This window comes from Pelophylax lessonae, assembly GCF_965119305.1.
Source record: "Pelophylax lessonae genome assembly, chromosome: 5".
Taxonomy (NCBI): domain Eukaryota; kingdom Metazoa; phylum Chordata; class Amphibia; order Anura; family Ranidae; genus Pelophylax; species Pelophylax lessonae.
This window is the reverse complement of record NC_138772.1, coordinates 427,461,516-427,482,376: the sequence shown is the minus strand read 5'-3', so window position 1 is coordinate 427,482,376 and position 20,861 is coordinate 427,461,516.

The following is a 20,861-nucleotide window of genomic DNA, read 5'->3' as shown; positions in this document are numbered from 1 at the left end:
TCATTGACCTTCCCTTTTTTCTATGGACCTTTTACGTGATTACTGAAACAGATATTTTCATGTAACACAAACATGGAAATGATACTTCTCTTCAAGATTTCTTGAAATTTTTCTTATCTGTTTTCTAAGAAGTTGAGTCATTGCAGTATTCTGTTCCTGTTTCTAGGTAGAACATGTTTATCTGCTTACATACAGACAATAAAATCTTTTCAGGTTTTTGTGGAATAAAGGGCTAGTTCATGTATACAATAAAACTTACCCAAGAAGGTGAGAACTCATTGTGCTGATGACATTTTTAACAAAACTCCTACCTGTAGGGCAGCCACGCCTCCTGCAATGCCCTATCATAAAAATTGCAGTCAGGGTACGTGCACTGTCCTACAATTAAACTTGGACAGACACAACACTGAGGGGTGAAAACAAATGCTATAATCCAGTCACATGTCTGGCCCATCCAGTTGTGTTTAGTCATTACATTGAATTGTGGGACATTTAGGATTATCACTAGGCATTGAACTACAGTGACTGATGATCAGACTAGATGATGCACAATTCAGTGCATGTTCAGAGTAAATAAATATGTACAAACCCAGAAATGCCACTGTTGATCACATCTTTTTGAAGAGGCTTGCAACTCAGTATTACAAAATTAAGGGATAAGCATGTTTTTAAGATAAATGCATTTGTAAATTGTGATTGGCATCCATTGTAGGTGAGAAATTAATTGTAAAATAATTAGGATGAACTAGCCCTTAAAATTGTTCATATACATAATAATAATAATATACAAGTTGGCTAATACAGAAAAGCAATAAATAACATTTACACCAGCTATTCCAATCTAGGGTTCCTCCAGAGATTGCTAGGGGTTCCTTCAGCTGTTGCTGACTGACCACTCATTAGATTGTTTCTCCATAGTTTCAGGGCCAATGATGATTGGGAGAGCCAGATGCAGGACACCAACAATGTTTTCAGATGTCTGTAAGGTTGGCATTCTAAACACCATTGCAAGGGAGGCATCCTTTCTACAGGCCATCATTGTAAGGGACATTTTCCCACTGACCCTCAATGAATTGGTTTTAGCAAGACCTGAAAATTAGGGAGCGGCAGCTCCAAGAGTCCGTTCGGTGTGCTGTGCGCAAAGTTAAGGGCCGTACACACGGCATCAGTCAGTTTAATAGAAACCGATCGCTATTTGGCCTTTGTGTACGGCCGCTGGTCTGACAGAAGCCGATCCAAAGAAGGAGCATGAGCGCTGCTGATCTGCATCAAATCAGCGCTGGCAGCCAATGGCTGAGAGCGCTGACAGGTGTGTTCTGGCGGGGCACACACCCCCCCCCCCCCCCTCTGAACACAATAGCTCAGCGGGCGAAATCACTGTACAAACACCACATAGGACAGTGACTTCTCCTAAACCTAGTGTGTACCAGGCTTTACTAACAAGAAACATGCTGACAGTTGGAAAGAGAAGAAAGATGAGCTCCGCTGTATACAGTTGCCCTTTGTCTCTCTAAAGAGGCAGAACGACAACCTAGCTGGATTTCCTAAATACAGTAGAGAAAAGGTCACTAGTCTAACTGTGCTGCCCAGCAGGGCCATGTAAATCTCAGGGGTGAATGGACAGAAATACAAATCCTTCGGCGGCGTAATCGGCAATAAAATACGTACTTCAGCTGTGGATTTATCTGGTTGGCTGGAATTCAGCCTTAAATACAGGCATTAATAGAAACCTAGGGGAAGCTTTGACCTTCATATTAAAAATTCAAGTTTTGAGCTGGAGTTCTACATTATCTCCCAAGTGATAACAGGCACTTGTAAGTCATGGAATCATTTTAACTTTTGTTTGCAGGGATCATACAACATGTTTAATTATCCATAAGAGAAAAAAAAAATCCTCATCCAAATCTGTCATCCTATTGATTGATTGATCTGTCCAGCAATCGATAACGTAAGTCCTCTCTATGTTTCAATCTCATCAGAAAGAATTATATTTCAGAAGCAGTTGTGATCATGAGAAGAGATAGCTTACTCAACTAAGCTTGAACCTTTCACCTTTCTATCTGGAACCTGAGGTTAGGTTCGCACTATATGCGTGTTCTGGACTGTGTGTAATTGCATCTTTTCCCTGCATTTTCTGTAGGTGCAGCAGTCCATTTAAATGAATGGCCAATGGGAAACCATTATAGTGTGAACCAGCCTAAAACCGCAAAAATCAACTCAAACACAGCTAAACTTAGAGACACTGTCAGTACAAACAAAAATCTCCAAAACAGTACAGTAATGACAGAATCCCAGGCTATTCTAACAGGAAATTCCTAAGCACTTCCTGAGTGTACTACAGCTCCCCCACCCCTTTCTGCCTTGGCTTCACTATTGGCAGTGAGGTGGCCCAATTTTGTAATGAGCCATTAAAAAAAAAGTGTGTTAGGTAGCACCAAGAAAGGTCAGGAGGTCCAAGGATTCCGCCTTAACAGTCAGGTTTTGGAGGCTGCTGTAGCTATGTACAGACAGTAGCAGTTGGTTGTACTGACAGGATATCTTTAAAAAAAAAGTAGAAACTGTGGTCAAGAGTGCTTCTACGTATATATTTGTAAATGTTATTGTAGCTTTTTTTTATGTGCTGTACTTTTTGTGGTGTTTTTTTTTTTTTTTTCGGGTTTATGGTCTGTTAAAAAAAAAAAAATCTACAGTGGATAGAACCACCATATGCTTTTGGTAGAATTATTATTGATTTAAAGGGTAACTCCACTTTCGTGGGGAAAAAAAATAGCAAATAAAGAAAAAACAATATTGCGTATACAATTGCGACACAAATCATATTGTAATTGAATGTTAATAAAAATTACCTTTCCTTTTCAATCTGCAGCTGTTGTAATTTTCTGAAAATGCAATGCAATATGGCTACCTGGAGCTGTTCTGTACACAAAATGTGTACTGACCACACCCCAGAAACATAATTTCCTGCTTATGTGATTGACTCACCAATTTTCCCAGATGTCTGCCTTCTGTCTGACAAGTCAGATTTCTGGCATCCCCTGCAACAAAAATGTTATTTTTGGTGAGATACTCCCAATAGAAACACGTCTAAAGGGATACAGGCCCAGCAGCTGCCACAGCTGATAGATAATTATGAAACCACTCCCATTTGCCCCAATTAGCACAGAGGAGCAAACAATGATTTATTTTGAATAACAAAAGGTAGGAATCAGCAACAAAGTTGGTTAAAATCCTTACAATGTACATAGATCACCTAGAGGGGAATGTTTTTTTTTTCTCAACAAAAGTGGAGTTATGCTTTAAATAAATGGTAATTTGCTTTTCAACAATATGTTGAAAAGAGCTGCAGTATGTGTTCTTAAGCTGAATTCCAACTTTATTTTCACTAAAACTGAATGGAATGATCAATCCCAGCATAGTTCATACCTCTGTACCATGTTGCTCTGTTTTCTGCAGATCCCCTGATATTTTGGGTTTAGTTGTGGCTCTGTATCATTTAACACTGTATATCCTGTTGATAAACTCTGTCCCTTCCACAGCCACTTCCTGCAGCAGCTAGAGTCTATACTACTCCCCTCTGTAATCTGCAAATTATGTAACTTCCTTCAGGCTCTAATGGTGGAATTGAAAACATCCTAATTGGCATTCAGTCCTGCCCAGTCACACCTACAGAGTCCAAACCTCCTAAGTCCCAGCTCACAGATCGCAGCATTATTCAAGAAGGAAACTCCTTCATACACAGCCTGTTTGAAAACTAGCTGTGCTGCTTGCTGGGCAGGATTGAATGGATCACAGTTAGAATTCAATCCTGCCCAGTTACATTTGCCAACCAGTTTAAACAGGGAGAGTCCCACCCCTCAGATGCCCAGAAAACTTCCAAGATGTTCAGGATCTCTTCTCTGTAATCCTCAATTTCCTCTAACCGCCACTCCAAATCGCTCCCAAAGTCGGGGTCCTTGGACAGCCTCTCTAATAACAGCCCCGGGCTGCTGTAGCAAAAGCCTTCCCTTGGGCTGTCATCCACTGTCCATGGGCACACTTGGGTCACATACCAGGGGAGGGCTCTGTAGCTCTCGTCCAACCGCATCTCCACCTGGACCAGCCTGCTTAACTCAGCTTTCCATTCCTTGTGGGGTTTTCTCCCCAAAAACACTGTTCGAACTTTGTACTGTACCAGTACCTTTCCTGGAAGGAGGGGGGGATTTTTCCTTGGTGTCGCTGCTCACGGGCTAGCACTTCCTCCCAGAGTTCCAAGGAGATTGAATCATACCATCCTAGCCGGACCTTCTCGGACACTGGTTCCCTATGCTGTATCTGTATCTCTCGCAACCTCCTTCTGAATTCCTCTTCCACGGTGGCTGATATCTGTATCTCTCCTCTTCTGCTATCCGGACCTTGGATCCCGGTGGAGGTTTGGATGTCCCAGACTGCAGGAAGCATCCCACCACTTGCCACCACCATAACAGAACCGCAACCCACTCTGTGCTTGTGGACTTCCATCAGTATACGGCTTCCTTCAATCTTAAACATAGATGTCAAATATTCCAGCCACCCCCATACAAAGCTAGCCGACAACTTAGCTTGTACTGGAACCTTCTTTATTGAACAGTCACACAGTTTATATACAGCATGGACATCCCCCTCCTGATCAGACTACCACACATAGGTCAGGGGTTGCCTGATTACATTATCCTATGCGGATGAAATTGTATACTGAAATGGAATTAACCTGAACTAATTATCTAGCCATCTGGACAGAAAAAAATATGTGAGTTCATTAACAATGGGACAGACCGGCTTAACAGAATACACATCACACCTCCATACACAGACAATAGGAAGCGACTGCCAGTGACAGATTGTCCATCTCTGACATTGAAGTACAACACACATTATCATAAGTGTAAACACAGAACCCATTTGAAGCAATCCAAACCATATTTTCGGTGTCCATTAAGTAAGTACCCGTCTTTCACTCCCAGTGATGGTGAATACCGTCACACCAGATAGTCCAGTTTTGTGGACAGAACCAGAGAAGACTTCTAAAGGGTCAGATCAAACTGAACTCCTCAAAGTTTGCAGAGTCATCTCCAAGTTGTCCATCGGAGCAGTCGGAAAAGACTCTGCTCGCAAAAAAAGATCGTCCAGGTACCTCAGTACCGCGATTCCCCGCTGACGTAACAATGCTAGCACCGGGGCCAACACTTTTGTGAAGACCCGAGGAGTGGAGGTGAGACCAAAGAGTAATGCCTCAAACTGATAATGCTCCTCGCCCACAGCAAAGCAGAGGAAGCGCATGTGACCGCACATATAGGATTGTGAAGTTGCCTTGATGTCGATAGAAGCGCGCAAATCCCCCTGATGTAGGGATGCCACTACCGTGCGAATGGACTCCCATTTGGGACTTTTGTACCTGCACAAAGCATTTTAGCGCCTTGAGGTCCAGAATTGGACATACCTTGCCTTCCTTCCTGGGAACTGTAAAGAGGTTTGAGTAAAACCCCTGAAAACGTTCCAAAGTTGGGAACCGGGACATCACCCCTTGAAGTAACAAGTCTTGCACTGCCCCAAAGAGACCCGTAAAAGATCTGGGGACAAGTGCAGGTTGGAAGGGAAGAAACTTTCCAGAGGATAAGACTGAAACTCGATCTTGTGCCTGGATTGAATGAATTTGTGGACCCACTTGTCCTGTACCAGGGAGGTCAACGGATCCGGAAACTAGTGAAGACATCCCCCCCACCCCAGATACGGGTGAGGCCGTCCCTTCATGCAGAAGTCATGTCCGCAGGTCTGGAAGAGCCCACTAGTGGCTTGCCAGAACTGGTCCTCTTGGAACCTCTGGTGGAGGCCCTGAAGCGCTTAGATCCCTTGTCTTGAGACCCTTAAGGGAAGAAAAAACCTGTTATGAGCAGAGAAGAATGGCCCACGTCTACAACGGGGCTCCTTGCCCTTGGTAGCCTGCGGAAGAAGTGTACTTCCACCTGTGACAATTGATGTCATCCAAGGAAGTTCCAAACAGGCGATCCCCTACAAAGGGGAGATCAGATAAGGCCTTCTTAGAAGTCTAGGCCGCAGACCAGCATTGCGGCCTTATAATACGCCAAAGGACCACTGCTGATACAGACAGCCTAGAAATCAAGAGGCATCACAGATAAACTGTAGCCTCTGGACCAACTGATCCACCAGCTCCGCAAAGGCAGGGGGAAGCTGTTTCCCCTCCAGGTCTCGGTGAAAAAGTTTAGCCCACTCAGTCAGTTTGCGACACCAGGGCAATAGTAAATACCGGCCTAAGTGCCGAACCAGCCACAGTCAACATATGTCGGGCCAGAGCCTCCGCTCTCCTATGAACTGGATCGTTAAAGGCCGGGGACTCCTCAACCGGAATTAAGGTAGCTTATTTAATGTGGAAACTGGTGAGTCCAATACAGGTGGGACTGTCCACTTTTTAGGCAGGAAATCCTCATAAGGATGCCACATAGCAAAAATGCTTAGGGGCACCAAGAGTACATTTTGGACAACCCCACTGTTTTGTGACAATGTAGTCAAAGTAAGCGGGAAAGGGGAACACCCCTGCCACTGTAGAGGGCCTGTGGTGCCAAAAGGGACTGGCGCCTCTGACGCAGCATCTCTGACATGTTTCTGAGCACTCAGGGTGTGTGGACACAGACCCCGTAGGGTGACTAGTGTACACGGCAACTGAAACAGATTCAGGATCTGATGGACAGATGAGGCAGGTGAGGACGGGGACGTTAAATACTAAGCTCACCCGGAAAACATATCAGGGGAGGGCCGCCGTCTGCGATCCCGGAGAGGGGAAGCTGACCAAGGGACCACAAATGGACCACCTACTGGATCCCGCAAAAAAACAAGGGGGTCGCCCTCCGAGCCCCTTTATAGTGGTCTGCACAATAGGAAATAGCCCCCTTGAAAGAGGGCTGCCCACCATGATGTGGGGACGCACAGACAGGGTACCCTGATGGTCCCGCAGCTGTAAAACTTAATTTTGGCCCGGGTCTGGCCACGTGCCAAACTGCCCTAGTCACTAACCCCCAGGGTAGGAGGGAACCCTGCTCAACCCAACGTTGTGCACCAGGAAAAATCCGGTCAGCAGCAACTCCAACAAGCCCCCCTTAAGAGCATGTGGCAAAAGCCAGCTGTTAACTTCACCTGGGGAGGGGGCCTGAAGACCCACAGTGACCACCGAATATTTAGAGGGGCTGGGGGAAGAGAGGGGAACTCGGGGGTCCCACTGTCCCAGGGAGGGGCCCACGTCCACCCCAAAACCCTCCAGGGGTAGAGGGGGGACAGCCTCTTACCATACCAGGAACAAGGTGGGCACCGCTCCTGACAGACCACCCCTCCATCAGAATGTGGGTGGCTGTTGGTCAGGGGGAATGCTGCGACTCAGGCTGAGGCCAGGTCTTATGCGCCCCCGCAAGACGTTTAACTCGCAGGCCAGTCCCCGTCCAGTGGGGCTATGTCGCGGCCGTCCTAGAGCGGAGCTAAGGTCTGTGTGCGCTCGCTGGACAGACTGGGGGGACCCTCTGGATCTAGATTATCCAGCCTGTCGCCCAGTCCAGCAGTTGATAGTAGATTCTTACAAGAACAAAATAGCAAAGATAGGAAAAAATCTAATTAAAAGGAAAAAAAATTGCCAGGACCAGAGTTCCCAACAAGGAACTAGGTCCTTACTCCTGACTAGGCAGAAAAAACTGAGTGCCTATAGCTGAGAGTGGGTGTATACCCGCTGGGACTGCCCATAAACGTAGTCAACCTTTTTTTTGCCTAGTGTCCTACTCCTGTAGGGGGCAGTATAACCCAATGGTTAAGAAAAACATATTAGGGAGATAAGGAACAAAATCTAACGCTCCCTGCTTACTCATAAAAAGATCATTTATTCAGAGAGACACTTACAAAATCCAGCACTTAATAGTGCATTGCAAAGCGCAGTTCCATACACTCGTCTCGAGGGGATGTGACCCCCTATGAGTAAGCGGAGAGCATTCGATTTTGTTCCTTATCTCCCTAATATGTGCCCCTGACTGAGCTGGATTGGAGCGTGGATCTTCCCTGGTGTGATCATCATCTGTCTACCCCATTGAGGGGATAGCTGCTTTAGACCCATGGTGACTCTGGGGTCTAAGAGTGAGGTGAGAGGCCACTTTAATTGGCGGAGGGTCTGCTAACACGGTCACTGAGGTGGCAACCACTGGAGATTATTTTATTGGACTGCAATTGATGGACTCTTTTCTCTCACTATTTGGTGCACACTATACATGTCACTGTTTGAGTATTTTTTATGGTGATTTATGCACGTTTTGTTTCTGGCGCAACACTGTTTGATTATATTTAGCACCCACCTGTATGCTGCCATGGAGGCACCAGGAAAACAGAAAATGTTATCATACCGTAATTTTCCTTTCCTGGTGCCTATCCATGGCAGCATACAGGTGTTGTCCTGTATGCTCCATGGAGGCACCAGGAAAAAGTTTTGCCTTTAGTTATACTTTAAGCCTAGTAATTCTACCTCCCAAAAAGTCTGTCATTGGACCTTTGTACACAGAATCTTTATGGTAGAGACTCCATGGGATTTGCCTCTACTAATAATATGTTGTAATTGCTGTCAGGGTTCATCTTCCTTCACTTTTTATCCCAAGTAGCTCAGTCACTAGAACAGGAAGTGAAAGAAAATAACCTCATTAAAAGAGAAGCTTTTTTTTTTTTTTGTTTTTTTTTTTTTTTAGCAATCATACTCACCGAGGCGGAAGCAGCATTGGTCCTATGTTGCATCTTCTCCTGATCCTAACCCTTCCACAACCTACCCAGACAAAAATGGAAAAATGGGTAACCTTCTGCTACTAGAGGCAGTATGCTATTTAATGCATATGTAACGCTTTTAAACTGTATAGTACATCAAACAAAATAAAAGCTAAATGTCTTCATGCTGCCAGATGTACATACTTTACGTGTACAAGAATCACATATCTATTTTTAATTGATCTAAAGGCCACAAAGACTTTCCTTATGCACATGCTTTTCAAACTGTTTCTCTATAGAGATTGGAAGCTCCTTGATAAGTTGTTTGCTCCCCCTACAAACCTACTGGCTATGTATCCTTTTTTGTGAGAATTTTGTTCAGAAATTGTCTGTTCCCATAGTGGATCTGGCCTTAACAGGCCCAACTATCATACCAGGGAAAAAGGCACCCACCTTTTAAAAAAGTACCAAAGGCAGAAAAAAATGACACATATGATGCTGGCATTAATGACCTATATGATTCACTAGCATTAAGAATCCATTTGACACTGACAGAGGTGATTACAACGGACAGCTATTACAGGGAGTGCAGAATTATTAGGCAAATGAGTATTTTGACCACATCATCCTCTTTATGCATGTTGTCTTACTCCAAGCTGTATAGGCTCGAAAGCCTACTACCAATTAAGCATATTAGGTGATGTGCATCTCTGTAATGAGAAGGGGTGTGGTCTAATGACATCAACACCCTATATCAGGTGTGCATAATTATTAGGCAACTTCCTTTCCTTGGGCAAAATGGGTCAAAAGAAGGACTTGACAGGCTCAGAAAAGTCAAAAATAGTGAGATATCTTGCAGAGGGATGCAGCACTCTTAAAATTGCAAAGCTTCTGGAGCGTGATCATCGAACAATCCAAGCATTTCATTCATAATAGTCAACAGGGTCGCAAGAAGCGTGTGGAAAAACAAAGGCGCAAAATAACAGCCCATGAACTGAGAAAAGTCAAGCGTGCAGCTGCCAAGATGCCACTTGCCACCAGTTTGGCCATATTTCAGAGCTGCAACATCACTGGAGTGCCCAAAAGCACAAGGTGTGCAATACTCAGAGACATGGCCAAGGTAAGAAAGGATGAAAGACGACCACCACTGAACAAGACACACAAGCTGAAACGTCAAGACTGGGCCAAGAAATATCTCAAGACTGATTTTTCAAAGATTTTATGGACTGATGAAATGAGAGTGAGTCTTGATGGGCCCGTGGCTGGATTGGTAAACGGCAGAGAGCTCCAGTCCGACTCAGATGCCAGCAAGGTGGAGGTGGAGTACTGGTTTGGGCTGGTATCATCAAAGATGAGCTTGTGGGGCCTTTTCGGGTTGAGACACCTTCTTCAAGCAGTGGTACAGGAAGAAGTCTGCATCCTTCAAGAAAAACATGATTTTCATGCAGGACAATGCTCCATCACACGCGTCCAAGTACTCCACAGTGTGGCTGGCAAGAAAGGGTATAAAAGAAGAAAAGCTAATGACATGGCCTCCTTGTTCACCTGATCTGAACCCCATTGAGAACCTGTGGTCCATCATCAAATGTGAGATTTACAAGGAGGGAAAACTGTACACCTCTCTAAACAGTGTCTGGGAGGCTGTGGTTGCTGCTGCACGCAATGTTGATGGTGAACAGATCAAAACACTGACAGAATCCATGGATGGCAGGCTTTTGAGTGTCCATGCAAAGAAAGGTGGCTATATTGGTCACTGATTTGTTTTTGTTTTGTTTTTGAATGTCAGAAATGTATATTTGTGAATGTTGAGATGTTATATTGGTTTCACTGGTAAAAAAAAATTTTGAAATGGGTATACCGTATATTTGATTTTTGTTAAGTTGCCTAATAATTATGCACAGTAATAGTCACCTGCACACACAGATATCCCCCTAAAATAGCTAAAACTAAAAACAAACTAAAAACTACTTCCAAAAATAGTCAGCTTTGATATTAATGAGTTTTTTTGGGTTCATTGAGAACATGGTTGTTGTTCAATAAAAAATTAATCCTCAAAAATACTCATTTGCCTAATAATTCTGCACTCCCTGTATTGATTTAGTTTAACTTTCATCCCAGGACAAAACACTGTTTTTGTAATTGCTTAAAAAAATGTTATCTGGAGTTAGTCCATTTTAAATCTACTAGTCCATCTAACACTACCCTCTCCAGACAATGATGCTGTCCAATGGTTTCTTAGTTGCTCCCCTCTATATATTGGAGCAATCCTAAGCCACATTATCAAAGGGAGGGTAAGCTGCAATAAATACATTTTTTGTTTTGGGTTTTAGGTACGGTTTAAGGACCAAATTGAAAAGCAGTTGGAAGGCCTTTCTAGAGCTTTATTCTTGCTGGTGGGACCTGCCCTGCACTTAAGTTTGGCTGTTATTTTACTTTGTCAAGCCATATCTGACTGGTCATAGTCCCTTAGGCCCCTTTCACACAGGCGGACCATTCAGATCCGCCTGTCTGTTTTTTTTGGCGGATCTGAACGGTCCCCCCATGCATTCCTATGTTGCATCAGATGTCAGCGGAGACATGTCCGCTGACACCCGATCCGTCAAATCTGAACGGATGTAAACCCTATTTTCCATCCGTCCAGCGGATCAGATCGGATGAGAACGGACTGACGGTCCGTTCCCATCCGATTTCCCCCCTAGAGATGCATGGGGAACTGACAGCTGTGTCTCTGCACACAGCGCAGAGAACAGCTGTCATCCTCCTACACAGCGGGGGATCGGCGGCTCGATCCCCCGCAGAGAAAAACGGAATCCGTCCGACGGACGGATAGTGTGAAAGGAGCCTTAAAAAGGGTAATTTAGCTGTCTCTTCAGTGTTGACCCACCTGTAGGATTGCAATCCCATCCAGGATTTAATCAGACAACACAATGGCGGGGCCAGTCTTGAGTCTCGTTCTGTTTGTTCCAGTATTGTCAGCCATGTACATTCCTGTCATAGAGAATAGGCAGACAGGTTTCCTCAGGCCTCAGCTCCTGGACCTAGAAGAAGGATTCCTAAATCAGGAGGTGTTTCAGGACCTCTGTGTCATGTACCTTGGAGGCCAAGTTGACAAGAGGACTTCCCTTGTGACTTTGGTTCAAGCACCTCTGAATGTGGTGACAGAAGTGCAAGGCTCAATGAAGCACAGGTGCTGGTAGCAGGTGATTGCCACAAACAGAGACGTAGTCAAGGTGAGCCGAAGTCATACACAGTGAGGCAGCAGCATGGACAGGAACCAGGCAGAGCAAGATCAAGTAGCAGGCCGAGGTCAGTACCAGGGAATTGGACAGAGCAAAGTACAGGAGCAGGCCAAGGTCAGTACCAGGGAAGCAGGCAGAGAATATTCAGAGGCAAGCCGAGGTCAGTACCAGAGAAGCAGTCAGAGAATAGTCAGAGGCAAGCCGAGGTCGGTTTCCAGAATCCACAGAGCAAGGTCAGAAACATGCCAGGTCAGCAATGGAAGTCAGTCAGCAAGCAGAAACACAGGAACATGGGTTTTAGGAATGCTGAATAACATCCAGTGATTAGCACATATTTGGATCTCCAATTCCAGCTGACGCCTTCTGAGGGGAAACTCGTCGGGTGGAGTCAGCCGCGTCGTCACCACGCATGAACCACACTGGAGGCGGCCATGCTCACTCGTAATGCTGTTTCTGTCAAGATTTTATGTAAGAGTCATTTTTAAATAAATCTTCCTTTTAAAAGAGCTAATGCACTCTCTTTTCATATTGAGCTGAGATCTTTGGAAAGTCCGGGGTGGGTATGATCCATCCAGCACCTCCATCCATGGATTGTCAGATCCATAGGGATTCCATTGTCTGTTGGGACAAGTGATATCCTAAGAGCTTACACTTTACCCCTTTCAGGCCTTGAGACTGTGTGTCAATGGTAAGCAGTCACCCATTTTTCTTTGCTCACGTTGGGGTTGCATGCAGCACTTGGAGGAATCATCTTTGGCAACATTTTTTATTTTTATTCAAGAGATTGTTTGTTGGACACTATCATTCAGTTATTATGTTATGTTTATGGAATTTTCACAAGTGAAGGTTTTTCTATTTTTTATTTGAATACATTTTATTTCACCATTGGAATTTTTTTTTTGCATGTTTGTGTCACTTTGCATTATTTTCACATGGAACTCAATTAATGTACCTGTGTAGATTTTTCCAAATTTTTTGTGTATATATTTTTTATTCATTTTCTTCTTTTTCTCGCAAATATTTGCTATTGTCATCATTTTGATTGTCATTCTATTGGTTCAGATAACGCACTAGTTTTTCTTACTCACATTATCTCTCCCAGGGTTCAGGGAGCTCTAGGTGCTGCCATCTACTAGCTAGGCTAGCGCATCCTTTATACATTTTACAGGGTACAGGTATGCCCTGCTGAAAGCAATGGATGCTCAGGTGGCTCCTTGGGATCAGTACACCCTGATCTATGCCTTTCTTCCCCTGAAACTTCTTCCTCGTCTGCTTTACAGGATTGTTGCAGAGGGCATTTCGGTGATCCTCATTACACCAGACTGGCCTCAGACAGAGGCACTGTGTGGCCCTGCCAGACTGTCCAGATCTACTGTGTTAAGGGCTGCAGTTGTTGGCTGTAGGAGAAGTACTGGTAAAGTCCGGGTTTAAAAGTAATACAAAAGTCTAGTTTTTTTTTTGTTTGCGTAAAAATAACAAACATGGTTTACTTACCTGCTCTGTGCAGTGGTTTTGCACAGAGCAGCCCCAATCCTCCTCTTCTCGGGTCTCTCGTCGGCGCTCCTGGCCCCTCTCTCCTGCTGAGTACCCCCACAGCAAGCAGTTTGCTATGGGGGCACCCAAGCCGAGCTGCTGCTCTGTGTGTCTATTCAGACACGGAGCCGCGACTTGGCCCTGCTCCCCATCTCTGCTCATTGGCTCAATGACTTTGACTGACAGCAGCGGGAGCCAATAGCGCCCCGCTGCTGTCTCAGCCAATGAAGAGGGAAAGCCTCGGACAGCCGAGACTCTTGTGCAACATCGCTGGATGGAGTTGGGGCTCAGGTAAGTATTATGGGGGCTGCTGCACACAGAAGTTTTTTCATCTTAATGCATGTAATGCATTAAGGTAAAAAAACCTTCTGACTTTAGAACCACTTTAAAGACTAGAGCATCTAAGAGTCTGTGTTTCATATGATGCTTAAAGTGATTGTAAGCGATCACCTTGTAAAACAACCGATTTAGTTTAAAATAGAAATGAAAGGCAAATAATTTGTGTATAGATATACAAAATCATTATACATACAAGTTTCTCTTTTTTATAAGTGATCACATTCCCCCTAGTTCTCAGCTGCATAAGAGCGGGGGGGGGGGGGGGCATGTCAGGGCAAGGAAGCAAAACAAAGAATACTTTTTCATAAAAAGGACATAGTACAGCAGGCATATATCAGGAATTTGAAATTCTGGGGTAACAAACACTTTAACCTAGAAATTCTACCTCCCACAAGGTCTGTCATTGGACCTTTGTACAGAGGGTCTTTCAAGTGGCTCCCCTGTCTGTTCCCCAGTGACTTCATGGGATTTTAATCTGGCTCTCTCTGTACTTCTAAAACTGCTATTTGAACCCATTATAGGCATTCCTCTATCTACTATCACCCACATTTTCGTAGTCATCACCTCTGTAAGGTGAGTGCCTTATCTTGCAAAAAAACATTTTTTGGAGATGTTGAGGCCAAGTAGTTCCTTTTTGACTTGCTGGTTTCTACATGCCTCAGACAGACCATAATTCAAGATTGTGGTGTCATGGATCAGGTTTCCTGCTTTCCTGAAAAGTTTAGGATTACTTTTTTTTAGGTGGATGCAACATTGGTCCAATGCTTCACTGTCCCCCACCAGGACTAACAATGAGAACCGAGCAATTAAACACTGCAGAGCGCTCAGTTTTTTCAGCCCCCTGAGCAGAGAGCTGCTGACTGTCACTGTCTCACTGGAGCTCTGGGTTGAGGAGGGGGTGGGAGCAGCTGGTTTAAGCTCTCAGCGGCTCACTGAGAGGCTGAGCCAGGTGTCGGTCCAGGCATGAGGGCGGATTCCAACCATATGGTCGCAATCTTATTCGAACCTGGATCGGCTCTGTGATGTCAACCAACAGCAGGTTTCAGCCCGCTGTCTGCTGAAAACGCATCACAGGAGTGCAGCACGAACTGCACTCCTGTGATCCATAGGAGAAGTACAGCCAAATAAACTGTGGCTGTACTTCTCCTTTAGGGTTCACTCTCAGGGCCGGCCTTTGGGGTGTGCGAGCTGTGCGGCTGCACAGGGTGCCATGGGCAACAAGGGCGCCGTGCGGCCATCACAGCTCGCAGAGGTTCAGGCCGCACAGCGGGAGGTGAGCGGCGGCCTGGACAGGGTTAACACAGGCCGCGGCCGCCGCTTACCTCCCGCTGTGCGGCCGTGCCTCGGTCACCTATTGCAGTGAGGCGAGCTGTGTATCTCTCACACAGCTCAGCCTCCGATCCTTCCACGCTGACTTCCCGCCCACACATCCCCGGGAGTGTGGGCGGGTGGGAGGAGGAGAAGGGGCGGGGTGAGGAGGAGCTGACGATCTCTCCTCTGGCGTCAGTGCAGGGAGGGAGGAGAGATTGTCAGCTCCTCCTCGCCCCGCCCCTTCTCCTCCTCCTTCCTCCCGCCCGCCCACACATTAAGAAAAAGAAAGCTGCAGACAATGTAAGGTAAGTGAGGTCTCACTCCTACAAAAAATGTAAGGGGGGTCTGTGATGTAAGGGGGGGCTCTCTGATGTGGGGGGCTCAGTTGGGAGGGGGGGTCTGATGTAAGGGGGGCTTTGTGTGGGGGGTCTCTGATGTGGTGGGCTCCGTGGGGAGGGGGGTCTGATGTAAGGGGGGCTTTGTGTGGGGGGTCTCTGATGTGGGGGCTCCGTGGGGAGGGGGGGTCTGATGTAAGGGGGGGCTGTGTGTGGGGGGGGCTCTGTGTGAGGGGGGCTTTGTGTGGGGGGTCTGTGATGTAAGGGGGGGCTCTCTGATGGGGAGGGGGGGTCTGATGTAAGGGGGGCTTTGTGTGATGGTTCTCTGATGTGGTGGGCTCCGTGGGGAGGGGGGGTCTGATGTAAGGGGGGCTTTGTGTGGGGGGTCTCTGATGTGGTGGGCTCCGTGGGGAGGGGGGGTCTGATGTAAGGGGGGCTTTGTGTGGGGGGTCTCTGATGTGGGGGGCTCCGTGGGGAGGGGGGGTCTGATGTAAGGGGGGCTTTGTGTGGGGGGTCTCTGATGTGAGGGGGGCTTTGTGTCGGGGGTCTCTGATGTGAGGGGGGCTCTGTGTGGGGGGGTCTCTGATGTAAGGGGGCTTTGTGTGTGGGGTCTCTGATGTGAGGGAGGCTTTGTGTCAAGGGTCTCTGATGTGAGGGGGGCTTTGTGTGTGTAGGGGGTCGCTGATCTTAGGGGGGCTTTGTGAGGGGGTCTCTGATGTGAGGGGGCCTCTGTGTGGGGGGTCTCTGATGTTAGGGGGCTTTGTGTGGGGGGTCTCTGATGTAAAGGAGGCTCTGTGTGGGGGGTCTCTGATGTAAGGGGGGCTCTGTGTGGGGGGGGGGCTTTGTGTGGGGGGTCTCTGATGTAAAGGGGGCTCTGTGTGGGGGTCTCTGATGTAAAGGGGGCTCTGTGTGGGGGGTCTCTGATGTAAGGGGGGCTCTGTGTGGGGGGTCTCTGATGTAAGGGGGGCTAAGTTATTAGTGATCATAAAAAAGTAAAGTCAAATAAAGTGCAAAAAAGGTGCAAGAAAATGGGGGGGGGGGGGGCGCCACAGGATTAGCTCGCACACAGGGCGCCTGATCACCTAAGGCCGGCCCTGTTTACTCTACTAGATCTGTGAGAGCCTCTTGGGCTTTTTGACAAATTTGTAAAGACTGACACTTAGTTTTCTGTTCATATCTTTTCAATGTACTACCAAGTGGAAATTTCAGCCTCATCTGATGTCAATCTTGGGTGTAAGGTTCTTCGGGCAGTCCCCAGTTTCTGTTGTTTACATTGGGCCTGTTAGCACTTGTTTGCTGTTTTGCCTACTTCTACTGCTTTGGACTTTATGAAGGTTTAAGACGTTCTATGTTCTTCAATGATCGAGAGACATTTTTTTTGATTTACCATAGAATTATTTTGTTTTGTTTTCCACCCCCTGTGTTTAAAATCCTTTTCTTTATACTGCTTTGCTACAAAAATAAGGCGCGCTGGTAGTAAGAGAAGGTATACCCTGTCAAAAACAAACAAAAATTCCCAGCTTTCTTACCAGCTAGCCTGCAACAAAACTAAATTGACCCTATCTAACAGTTTACGTTATAGACAAAGGGTTTAGTCGCACACATTTGCAAACATATGCATACCCAGCAGTGGCCCCGACAAGGCAACCCCAGTGTACTACAGAGTCTCCCAAGTTGGAGCAAATCTATAGCAGTAGATAGATTAAGAACAGGTTTGCACAGGACACCCATCAAGGTATAAGACTGATTGTCCCTCAATTGACTTAAAAAAAATTATTTTATGGTGAGTACAACAATACAATTTTTTATATTATCAAAAAAAAAAAAAATATATATATATATATATATATATACAGTGCATGCTAATATTCTCATTTAACTAGTTTTGGATATGGGCATATCAAGTATGTGCACTTTTTTGAACTTTAAACAGCATGTCCACAGAAACAGTAGCTAAGCCAAAAAGCTTTGAAAATTCTAGCTTTCTTAAAACGGTAAAAAAAATAGGCACTGAGCAGTATGCCATTCCTTCAGATCGCATGCACCAGTGACGTCACCAGCTGCATCTAAAGTAAACATCGGTACACTTTTGGAGATATTAAGAGTCGGTTCACACTAAGGCGACACGACTCCTTACTACTTCGGGGGCGACTTGTGCATTACTTGCAGTGTCTTCACATAATGGAAGTCTATGCAAGTCGCTCCGAGGTCGCCCCGAAGTAGTACAGGACCCTTTTTCTAAGTCGGAGCGACCTGTGTCGCTCCTATTAGAACGGGTCCTGTAGCGGTCAATGGACCGTGAGGGAGCGCGACTTGTCAGGCTGACATGTCGCCTGACATGTCGCGCTAGTGTGGACCGGCTATTACTGTACCTATAGGTAAAAATCATACAAGAGAGTTTACTCCCACTTCAAGCTGGCCTGTCTGCTGTCAAGTTCCTTCTAATTATGAATTGGTAGTTACACCCTCTTTCTGTGTAACTTCCTCCTAGTTTTCCACTGCCTGCTATAACTTTTTTGGGCCTCTATTTCACTTCACACATTATGCTACACACCTTCATGTATATTACTTGATTGTGAATGAGTCAGGGATTGCAAACCAGTTGCTATAAATAAGCTATGAATTTTGGCTTGTGTAGCCTCTCCCACAGTTTTGCTGCCTGTCGTGACTTTTTTTGCATGTTCCATTGCTGTAAGTTCTCCCTGCCTGTATTCCTGTTGCCTTCAAGAGGGACAAACTGGAAACACAAAATCATGGAGATATCTTGGCTAAGTCCATACCTACTAGCGGAGGCTCCCGGTAAATACTTGGATACTTTATACACTCCAATCCAGAGGAAAGCCCTTAGCCTACTGATGTTAAGTGCCAAAGATCTATGGTGCATCAATGACACTGTGGTCAAGGATATCATGACAATCCACATGTGCTTCCTGCATGCGTAGACTTTATACTCTTGCTTCTGGCCGCAACAGACTTTGTCAGGATGCTCACACACTGGTGAAACATAAAGAAAGATAAAAAGCTAGTTGGCAACCGATAGAAGACATAGAAATTGCTGCACCATTTTTGTCCCTCCCTACCTAAAGCCAGAGCTTTTTCAGCTGAAACATGTTAGAACTTGGTTCCGCCACCCCTGGCTTTGGTCCTCTGCTCCCTGCTCACCACTTTCACTTGTAAACACAGAAGCCAGTGATCTTGCCAGTCCCCCTGCTTTCCTATTTCAAACTGACCATGTAAGGCATAAAAGCAGTGCTATTTCAGTGTGGCCAGTTTTCTGGCTGTGCAGAGAGCTCAGCCTGTCTGTCCTCCAATGGCCAAGATTTGTGCTGACATTCTCCCTGCACAGCCATTCACTGGAAAGATCAGGGACTTACACTGATTATTTGCACTTTATTTATACCTAAGTTTCTGTACATAGTGCACCCCCTAAACATTGCATTATGTATGTCCCCCCCCCCCCTGAACTCTGCGCTCTGTGTGTAGTTTACCCCTGAACTCTGCACTTTTTGTGTAGCTCAACCCTGAACTCTGCACTCTATACGCAGTGCACTACTGGACCCTGCACTCTGTGTGCAGCACATTCCTAAACCCTGAACTCTGTATGTAGCGCACTTCTGAACCCTGCACTCTGTATGTAGCGCACTCCTGAACCCTTCACTCTGTAGATAATGCACCCCTGATCTCTGCACTCTATGTGTAGCACACCCATGAACTCTGCACACCCCTGAATTCTGCACTCTGTGCGCAGTGCACTCCTGGACCCTGCACTCTGTGTGCAGCGCATTCATAAACCCTGCACTCTGTACGTAGTCTCCTTCTGAACCATGTACTTTGTATGTAGCGCACTTCTGAACCCTGCACTCTGTGCATAATGCACCCCTGAACCCTGCACTTTTTGTGTAGCACACTCCTGAACCTTGCACTTTGTGTGCAGCACAACCCTGAACCCTTCACTCTATGTGTAGTGCATCCCTGAACTCTGCATTCTGTGCTTAGAGTACTTCTGAACCCTGCACTCTGCATGTAGCGCAGCCCAGAACTCTGCACTTTATATGTAGCGAACCCTTGAACTCTGCAATCTGTACATATCACACCCATGAACTCTGCACTCTGTGCATAGCACACTCCCTGAATTATGCACTCTGTACATAGCGCACTTCTGAACTCTGCACTCTGTATGTAGCACACTTCTGAACCCTGCACTCTGTACATAATGCACCACTGAACCCTGCACTTTGTGCGTAGCACACTCCTGAACTCTGCACTCTGTATGTAGTGCACTCCTGTGCTCTGCACCCTGTACATAGTGCACTCCTGAACCCTACATTATGTACAAAGCTCACTCCTTAACTCGGCGTAACGCACTCCTTGTACTTTTGGCCACACCCAAGCAGTTCTGGGGTGGTGTTGGGGGTGTGGTTGAGTTCCTGTACCTATTCTATGAGAAAATAAAGCAGCTTCGTTTTATTTGTCCGTTTGTTAACTGTTGTTTGAAGTATTATAGGTTGCCATGGCAGCAAAAAAAAATTCTGTTGTGCTAAGGATTTCGGGGATACCCCTGGATCAAAATCTGACACACCAGATCCTAATCAGTTAACCTGTAGGATCAGAATCTTATGATGTTCCAGCAAATTTAATTTCTGTTCTCCTTTGCATGAAGATTTTCTTTATGTGAGAATATTGACAGCTTTGATAGTAGAATACTTTTCATTAGACCGTAAACACATTAGCAAGATATCCCTGATTATGTATGTTTCAAAAGATTGCTGCTATAAGCAAGGATTCCCTGCCTGGAAAGGACTGTTTGTTCTTGCAGCTAGATTTGCTCTGAACAAATTCCAGTCTCTGTTGGACAAGGTTGCCTTTGTGATATTGCATTGTAAGCTTTAAAGAGCAGAATTCTTTATATTAGACAGTAATCTTCATGAGCAGTGTGTCTTTTGAAGTTTTAATTGTAAACCCAAACAGCGAAAACTTCTCAGTGGAGCAAAAGAACCTATGAAAAGGTTTACTTTTTAAAGTAGTTCTCATTGGATTTGAATTCATGCTTTTAGAGAATTGTCATTATGGGTAATGTTTTACTTAATATATTGCAAAGATCTAATTATGCTTAGGGCAAACCTGTGCTTTGCTAACTCGGGCATAGCAACAGGTCCCCTTTAGAGTAGGGAAGGTAAGGAGTACTTACTTTGTACATTTTCTCCCAATAATCTGTTCACTCGCTGCAGCAAAATAAATACTTGCTATACTTTCAGATATAGAGATATAAAAGGGAGTGATGTGTCCCCCAGATCAGTCACATGGGGGCAGGGGGAGTGTTCATAATCTTGTGTAAACTCTAGTCCAGCTC